Raw genomic sequence first — 9,429 nt, 5'->3', positions numbered from 1 at the left:
TCTACAAGCTAAATCACTGCCTGATCATATGACAACAACGGCCCAAACTACACCTGATCTCTGACTGTGCGGGCATACATGCCTAATCTCTGGGGCATCCTCTGAATCCGGCCAAACTGTCGGCCAACCTTGTCCACCAGCTATCTCTCTAATACATAGGGCGTCCACCCAATCAGGTACCTTCTTCGAAAGGTGTAAGGCAGCTCAACTGCATCATCCTCCCACTCCTCACAGCCCAGATATGGTCTCCATATGACCACATCAATGTTGTTAATCACCCACTGCCAATGCTCTAACCTATTAATCCGTAGCTGTGATGTGATCATGTCATACAAATATACAAAGCTGTGTCCATGACCTCTGCCCCTGAAGTGTATCGGTCGGGTAACCGGCAGATGCTCATAGGCCCATACCTGCAGCAGTGTCACTCCACAACCCAATCCCACTGATCCATGATAAACAAACTGATGAAGCTCATAATACAAATGGGCCAGCACACATGGTCCCCAGGCTTATCTGGTGTGCTGCGTCACCAGTGTCTCCAGTGCTCCTCCCTAGCCCACAGCCAACCCCCGTGTCGCCCTGTCTAGACACAGGAATCCACTGATATCTCCTCCAATCACTGTCGGCAATTCTAACCCTATGGCTGTCATGGTGTCCCATGCCACGTGTCCTGCCCTCATCTCTAGTCCAAGGTCCTAGAACACCCGTCTCAGGGCCTCTCTATCTCCATCTCGATCATATGGGATCAGCTCCCCATTGATCGGTACCCGCAATATCCTGTATACATCCTCTAGGGTGACTGTCATCTCACCCATCGGCAAATGGAATGTGCACGTCTCAAAGTGCCATCTCTCAGCCAGCGCAGTCAACAAACCCATGTTTTCCCAAAACTCAGGCACATACAGCACATGTCTCAATCCCATCTCTTCGATGGCAACTCTGTCCTCAAACGACAACTCAGGTCGCAACCTCTGCGTCGACAGGAATCTCTCCTGTGACTCCAGCATCGGCAAATACTCCTGCAGTCAAGAAAATCAATCATGTCAATCATAGTGGCATTTACTGTTTATCACAAAATGCTACTTTTTATCTAAATGCATCTGGCTATCTACCCTAGTGACACTCACTGTTCATCGCAAAGTGTTGCTATTTATCCTAGTAGTACTCTCTGTTCATCACAAAGTACTATGTGTGTGACACTCACTGTTCATCACAAAGTGTTACTCACATTTGCACTCCCTGTTGATCACAAAGTGCTGCTCATATTTCAGTACTCCCTGTTCATCACAAAGTACTCTATCTTGGTACTCACTGTTCATCACAAAGTGCCTTGATCTATCCTAGTCTTCCTAAAAGACCTACTTGAGTGTATCTTCTCAGCAGCTTATCCAATTGACAGTGTATGTTCATCACAGAACTGTCGATTTGACCTAGAAGATGCAAATTCATACTTTTCAAACACAAATGCGCTTACATGACATAAACGCGTTCAAAGACTGCATAGACGCGCCTGAAAAATACAGATGCGCCTGCTTGACACAGACGTGCCTATGCTCTGCACAGATGCGCCTTGTTGACATAGACGTGCCTTCTTGGCACAAACGCACCTGAACAACACAGACACGGCTGCATTTGACACAGACGGGGGTCCAGACATAGACGCGCCTGGCACAAACACAGACGCGTCTAGCAAACACAAACACACCTGGCACCAACGCAGACGCGCCTAAATATTTTTTGACACTTTTTGGACCCTATTCTAAGCACATTTATTACCCTATCTAGCATGCATTAATGACAAAATTAAATTCATCAAAGTACGAGGAGGTTTGGTGGTACTTACCGGCTCTCCTGCCTCTGCTAGCCTCTGAAATCGGTGAACGCGGTCGAATCTGTGAGTGAAAGCCATCATTGCTGACTGCTCCTACTAAATTTTCACTCTGCAATATGCTCTTGTGGATGTGTAGATGACAATGAGGATGTATTTTCCCCCATGGTCTATCTTATAGCCTACCCTAGCCCTCGCCTTCATTTCCCGAGTCAGTCTTCTTTTCCAGTGACTTTGTCACTTTATCCAGTCAGTCCTTTCTAGCCTTTCTTTCTTATCGAGAGATTGTCTACAATCTTTTCAGACATTTTCATCCAATCTCTCGAGGGGGCATATCATTCCCATCTTGGGGCAACTCTATATCAGTTCATCTTATCTTCTTTGAAACAACGCGACAAGCCGCATTGTCTCAAAGAGGGGCAAAATGTAGACACCCAAAATTGTCCAGTCTAATTAAATAAATATTTTATTTATTTAATTATCTAATCTTAATTCTTCTATTAATTAAATAAATCCTTATTTATTTAATTAATTCATTTGTCCTCTTCTAGCCTTATTTCTCATTTAAATAAATACATTTATTTATTTAAATTATCCTTTTCCTAAACTAAATAAATATCTTATTTATTTAATAGATCCCACTTCTTCTATTAATTAAATAAAACTTTATTTATTTAATTAATTCATTAGCCTTTTCTATCCATGACACGTGTCATTCATCTCTTAATTCATACACTACCTACCTCTTTCATTATTTTATTATTTCTTTTACCTACCCTCTAATCATAGCCGACCTCCTTTTACACCTCTCAATCTTATCCCTCCATTTCATATAGTGTCTTCTATATAAGGAGATGCTTCCTTCATTATCAAACCCTAATGAATCATCCTAATCACTCAGGCTAATCATTCATTGGACTACACTACGATCCTACTTGCAACCACATTCCGTTCTTTGTTGAGCTCTTGTGCACATAAAATCTGAGAGCAAATATATATCAAACAAGATCAATGGAGATAGGAAGAATGGAGATCAAAACCCTATTGGACATGTGATGGTATAATCTTTGTGATTTCATTTGATTTGCATTGTCTTAGGTAATCTTCATATGTTATGGTGGATCTTTGTTGTTGTTAGGCTAGGGTTTTGTGGTTGAATTCATTTAGCCTTTCAATATTGTTATTATTGTTATCCATTTTTCACCATATACACCAATCATTCAATGATAAATGTCATTCAATCAAATAGCTATGGAGACCAGATTAATATAAGTGACCTTCCTTGGTTATTAACGGACCAGCAAAGCAATGCTATAAAAGAAGTCATACGAAAAATTTGATTTCCCACAGGATTTGCTACGAACATAAACAATCTCATATCAAAGAAAAGTGAATTTGGGCCAGGGATGAAAATGCATGATTGGCATACCTTCATTAAGGTAATTCATAATTTTACGTGTACTTTTCATTATGTTAAAAAAAAATGAAAAGATAATTTTATAATTGTTGCAGTACGTTCTACCTCTATCTCTCCCAGACGACTTCGACAATAATGTCAAGCAAGTCATATATGATCTTGGAAAATACATAAGGTAAGTAGTGATATTTGTTTAGTTCATTGTATAGATATTATATTTGTGATTTGTTTTACTTCTTATGTAATATATTTTTTTTCATCTTGAATACCTTGTAGGTGGTTGTCATGTAAAAAAATCCATAAAGATGATATAAAATATTGGAAGAGAAAAAATCCTCATTTAATGTGTGAAATGCAAAAGTGTTTACCTCCAGCTTTTTTCAATGCACAAGAACACTACCTCATACACCAAGTTGAGGAGATTGAAATGTGTGGACCTATACACACTAGGTCAATGTGGATGGTTGAGAGGCACTTGAAATTTTTGAAGGCTTTGGTTCGACAAAGAGCACATCCTGAGGGTTCTATGGTGGAGGGATATATGGTATACTAGACTATGGTGTACATTTCTGAATATCTTCCTAAGTTTGCAACAAAGATCCACGTGGATATTATTTGGGATCCCAACACCATTAAAAAATTCAAAGGGGAGTACTTGATGGGGAAAGGTAGATTGAGGAAAGTGAGAGGTAATTATAAGATGTTATTGTAGTTAATTAATTCTTAATCTTCAAAATAAATCGATTGTAAGACGTCTATTTATTTTTTGTACAGTTGGTCGAGAGTGGGATGCACTACATTTGTATATTGGAAACAATCTTGATTGGATGACGGTATGGATTGAACGTTGTCAACATTCTGGATGCATGTTAACATGGGAAGGTGTGGCTTCATTGGTTAAAGAAGCACATCGTAATGGAGATTTCAATGTTACACAAAGGGAAATTGATTTAGCATATGGTTTAAGAGATAAAAAGGTATGTATAAATTTATTAATCATCCATATGTTTATCAACTCACAATGCAATAAATTTTACATGTTTGACATATCGCAAACACCACAATGCTATGTGCTGCAATGGTCATAAATTTCGCATAAAAAAGTTGGATGAGACGAAGAAAACTTGTGATTTTGGCATCACTGCAATCTTTGAGGTGACAAATATTTCATCAAGAAATGACATTCATCCTCAACAGTCTCAAAATCGATACTATGGCATTTTGGATGATATACTTGAGTGTGACTTTAATTCGTTCAAATTAGTTTTGTTCGTCGTCAAATGGTACAGGCTACGATTGAATAAAAATGATCCTGATAGAACTATTATTGAACATGATAATGGTTTTATAATGCTAAATAGAAGGTCATTTGAACCAGTTGGGGATGAGCCCTATGTTCTTCCAAGCCAATGTGAGCAAGTATTTTACTTAGAGGTTCCACATAAACCGGGTTGGTCATTTGTTGTTAGACATGATCCAAGAGGAAGGCCGATAAAGTATAATATGATGGAAGAAGAAGATATCGAAGAAGTAGAAGATGAAGTGGATGATGATCATGATCGATAGTTTCACAATGACGAAGAAGAAGAAGATGATGATGATGATGATGATGATGATGATGATGATGATGATGATGATGATGATGATGATGACGATGACGGTGATGGTGATGATGGTGATGATGATGGCGAAGACGTTGATGATGATGATGACGATGACGATGACGACGATGACGACGACGACGATGATGATGGTGACGATGATGATGATGATGATGATGATGATGATGATGATGATGATGATGATGATGATGATGATGATGGCGATGATGACCTTGATGTTCATGATGATGAGGAATGAAATGTATGAGGAATGCGATTAGTATATTATCTATTGAATATTGACTTTTTGATAGAATTTTTTTTACATAATTAATTCATTCTATTTTGAATTCTAATGCCATTACAGAATTAATTCATGATGCACCTTTTAATATGGGAATGGAGATAGGGGGTGTGACTATTTATGTGACAATTTTTAAACTGTGTTTATTTATGGAAATTGGATTGTTTATTAGCTATGTGACTATTTATGTTACCATTTAGTTGAGGATCCTACATAGTCTACATAAAGTAAAGGTAAGGAATTACAAATTTTACAATGATTTTGATGAAAACATCTTTTTATTATTTAATACTCTTTTTGTCTACAAAGTTCATGTTGTTCATGTTGTGTATGATGTAATTTTGCTAACGTTTTTTATATTTTTTCTTTGTCACAGGCCGACATGGATCCATCACATATCGCAGACAGAGATGTACCTTGCGACACTTCTACCAAGTAGGTAAACCTCATTAATTGTACAAATTAGGTAGAAGCAAACTGTTACATTATTATGTTATTTTCTTTAGTGATTTATACTAATGTTGTAATTGTTAATGATATTCTTGACACAGATGGATGTTCGGGGAAAGGTAAAGGGAGTTGCCGTACCTGAGCACCTTTCTATGGATGTGGAATCATTAGGGTTAAGAAATGATGACCCTGAAGATCCCACAGACCTTGTGAAATTCTTTAAAATGCCTCTTATAAAAATTAGAAAAGAGATTGTTGCTTTGGCAGCCATGCATCCTACCACTAATGAGATACGACAGAGGGTGGAATTATTGTATAAGACAGTAGAAAACTTGCAAGTAAGTAGTAATGAAAGCTTTAATTATAACAAAAGTTCAATAATGGTTTATATTTTATTCTCTTTTTATGTCATTAACTAAAATATGTACGTATTGTTTTTACAGCAATTTATCTGCCCTCATGAAAGTCATTCCTACGATCAGGGTGTTGCAGGATCAGGTGATGATGATTTTCTTGTATTATCACTTGCTTGGCTTATCACTCTGAGTACCCAAAACACATCATACTTGATACTGTCAATTTTCAAAATAAAGGTTCATCCTTGTTTACAATTCTTGCACTTTTCATATATTTAATGTATTATTCTTTAAGTGTTGTCAATGTTACTGTCCAAATGCCGACGCCACCTCATCAAAGCTCACCCTCACCTATATTGCTGACTGCAATGTTGGCAACATGTAGCATGCAGACATCCTCTAGTGTACCTCATATTGGCCCGCCCACTATTGGTAGATCCCTCTTTTGCTCTATCTTTTGTCATGTGCTTATTTCCCTTCAAGCGTTCTTTCTTGAATTCTAATGTCATTTCATAGTGGATTCATTTTTTGTAGGAGCAGATGCACGTGAGGATGTGCCAGAGGTGACTACTACTGATAACATAGCATCGTTTCCTAGATCTTCTCATATTTCTAGTATGGGAACATTGTAGGCCACATTCGTGGTGAGTGACAAAGAAATGCTTCCCTTAAAGATACAAAAGGTTCTAGGTACTTTAAAATTATTATTATATATACTCTAATTGTAATTTACTTTATGATCACTCGTTTTGGACTAATATTGATCCCATGAATTTTTTGCAGGTAATGATATTTTCTATAAACATCTTAGTGACATTTCGTTGCAGATATTTGGGCCCACCATACGTAAAAGGTGGTACATCATATGTGAACTAACCCTTATCCACTTTTGATTTCATATCATTGCTAGAATACTTTTCCTTTGATCCATTTCTTGAAGTGTAATAAATGTAGCTTCAGTTCATTTCTAAATCTAATAGGTTTGTTTTTGCTTTAAAATGTGGAATGACCAAGAAAAAAGGTTAAAAGATGAATTGACAAACCAAATGGTTGAGTGGTTTGGAAATGACACCTTTGACAAAACCAAGCTCCTTGAAAAAGCTGGCACATATCTAAAGTATGTGAGGGACTAATACAGGACCCATTTGGAGAGGAACCTAAAGTACGAGCATTCCCCCATGATTCCAGAGAGGGAGTGGAAGGACCTGATTTTGAATGCCAAGGAGAGAATTGAAAGGAAAAAAGGAAATACACCAGTAGATGCCAGAAGAAGGTATGAGATACTATTAAGAATGTAATTATGTACTAATTAATTACTCTTTATATTTATATAATCTAACATATTTCAAACTTTTTATAGACTGAGTGACACGTCAAAGGCAACCAAGGCAAGGCAAGAAAAGCACGGGCAACACAAACTCAGCTCTGGTGGTTACATGAAACTTGTTGCACGAATTGTAAGTATCTCATGTAAACTCCCATATTGTCTCAAAATATTAATAAATTGCAAACGTTTTTTTTTTAATCAAACAATGCAAGAAAAATTCACTGTACCAAGCAAAAATGTAGGGCTTTGAATTCAATAGAGCGCCCACAGAAGATGACAAGAGAATTGCCTACCAGCAAGGCTATTCAGTCGTGGCTGATTGGCTATGAGAATTGAGTGGGCATACACAACATTCGAGTGCATCCATCACACAGGTAAATATGGTAAATGGAAGTTGTTTCAAATTGAATACTTTACCAATAATCTAATTGATGTTGAGTTCCAACATAAAGTGACTATATTTGTTTTAAATAAGCAAGCAATGATAACAATGTGCATGTCATTGGAATGCAGCCTGCTAATTGTGAAACACCACCTGCACATGAATGTCTGGATGTGCATCCCAGTAGTGGAGGTATACATTTTCTATTCAAATTTATTTATTTAGCTATTAATACAATTAAACATCTTAATTTGTAATTAGAGTAGTAATTAATGTAACCTTTCTTGTTAATATTTTAGAGCATGTAGTCGGTGGTGAGCAAGTGGAGCATGATCTGGGTACACAACCTGAAGTACGTGATGTTCCCCACTTAGGTGAAGAGGACCATGGTGTTCAACATGTTGAGGTTGAGGCTACACAAAATGATGTGGCCCCATCAGGTAAAGAGCACAACAATTATGTTCTCTAAATTAATGAAATACTTGTAACAATAATAATTTTTTTGTTTTGAATTTAACCCATTTCTTTGTTATTGCAAAGGACCCCCCTTCGCTTTAGTGTCCTCGTCCTCAGTATAGGACTAGGCATACATTGAGATCACGAGCAGTTGGCAGAACATCTGCAGGGGGGGGGAATGATGAAGACACCAACGTTCCACTTAGTTTTTTCATAGCTTCAAAGAAAAAACAAAGAAAGAAATTATTGTAATCTAACTTATTTGATAATGACTGATTTTTATGTGTTAATGAATGTAATTATGTGCTAATTAATGGTTATGGATGATATGTGTTAATTAATATTGATGAATGTTGCATGTTAATTAATGTTAATCAATGTTATGTGTTAATGAACGTTATGTGATATTAATGAATGAATGCTATATTTTATTAATGGTAGAAAGAATTAATGAATGAATGTTATAAGATGTTAACGGAGAATTTAGAGTGATGTTAGGTTGGGGGGAGGGGCCAAATGAGCTTCCACCTTCACGTGGTTGGCCCTGCTAAGTAGAGAATATTAAACTATTCTCGAAACCAAGCGAAGCTCAACAAGGTAACACACTTTTCAATATTTCATTATGTTGCATAGTTAATCTTATTGAATAATGTATATTGAATCTTAATTGTAGGGTCCAACAGAGCCAACATGAACAACAACACCATGAGTTGCTAGGTATAATGAACTCCCATATTGTCTTGTCTGTACACGAATAATATGAGTTGCTTCTAGTGTTGATATCCAAGGTGGGAATGCAAAAGTTATGAATATGCCTCATCCTTGTAAGTTTTTTTATTACAACTCCTAATTCTTGAGACTAAACTTTTTGTTCTTGATGTTTTTCACTAGTTGTCATAACCTTTGACTTTGATGCTTGTGCCTTAATAGAACTAGATGTTTCTTGTATGCATACTTGGTCAAGGAATGCATTATGATGCTATAGAACTACAAACTAAGATTATTTATTGTATTGAGTTGCACATTTGACATGACTTTCCCTATGACTGCTATGCACATTTATGTATATACACTATTTCTAGTTTGTATATTGATATTAATTTTGAGAAAATATTACAAAACTCAGAGTATTCTCCATAAGACTAGAAAATAGCTCAGATAAATTTCTACAACATTTTCTTACAATTACTTGCGATCATTTTTTCAGGAGTCCTGGTATCCATTTATAATAGTATGGATGCATACAAGCTTTGGACCCTTCAAAAGAAAGTTTGTTACAAACAACCGGTCATTTTCAAGAAGCGG

Source organism: Cryptomeria japonica, chromosome 10 (assembly GCF_030272615.1).
Source record: "Cryptomeria japonica chromosome 10, Sugi_1.0, whole genome shotgun sequence".
Classification (NCBI taxonomy): Eukaryota; Viridiplantae; Streptophyta; class Pinopsida; order Cupressales; family Cupressaceae; genus Cryptomeria; species Cryptomeria japonica.
This window is presented reverse-complemented; position numbering follows the sequence as displayed.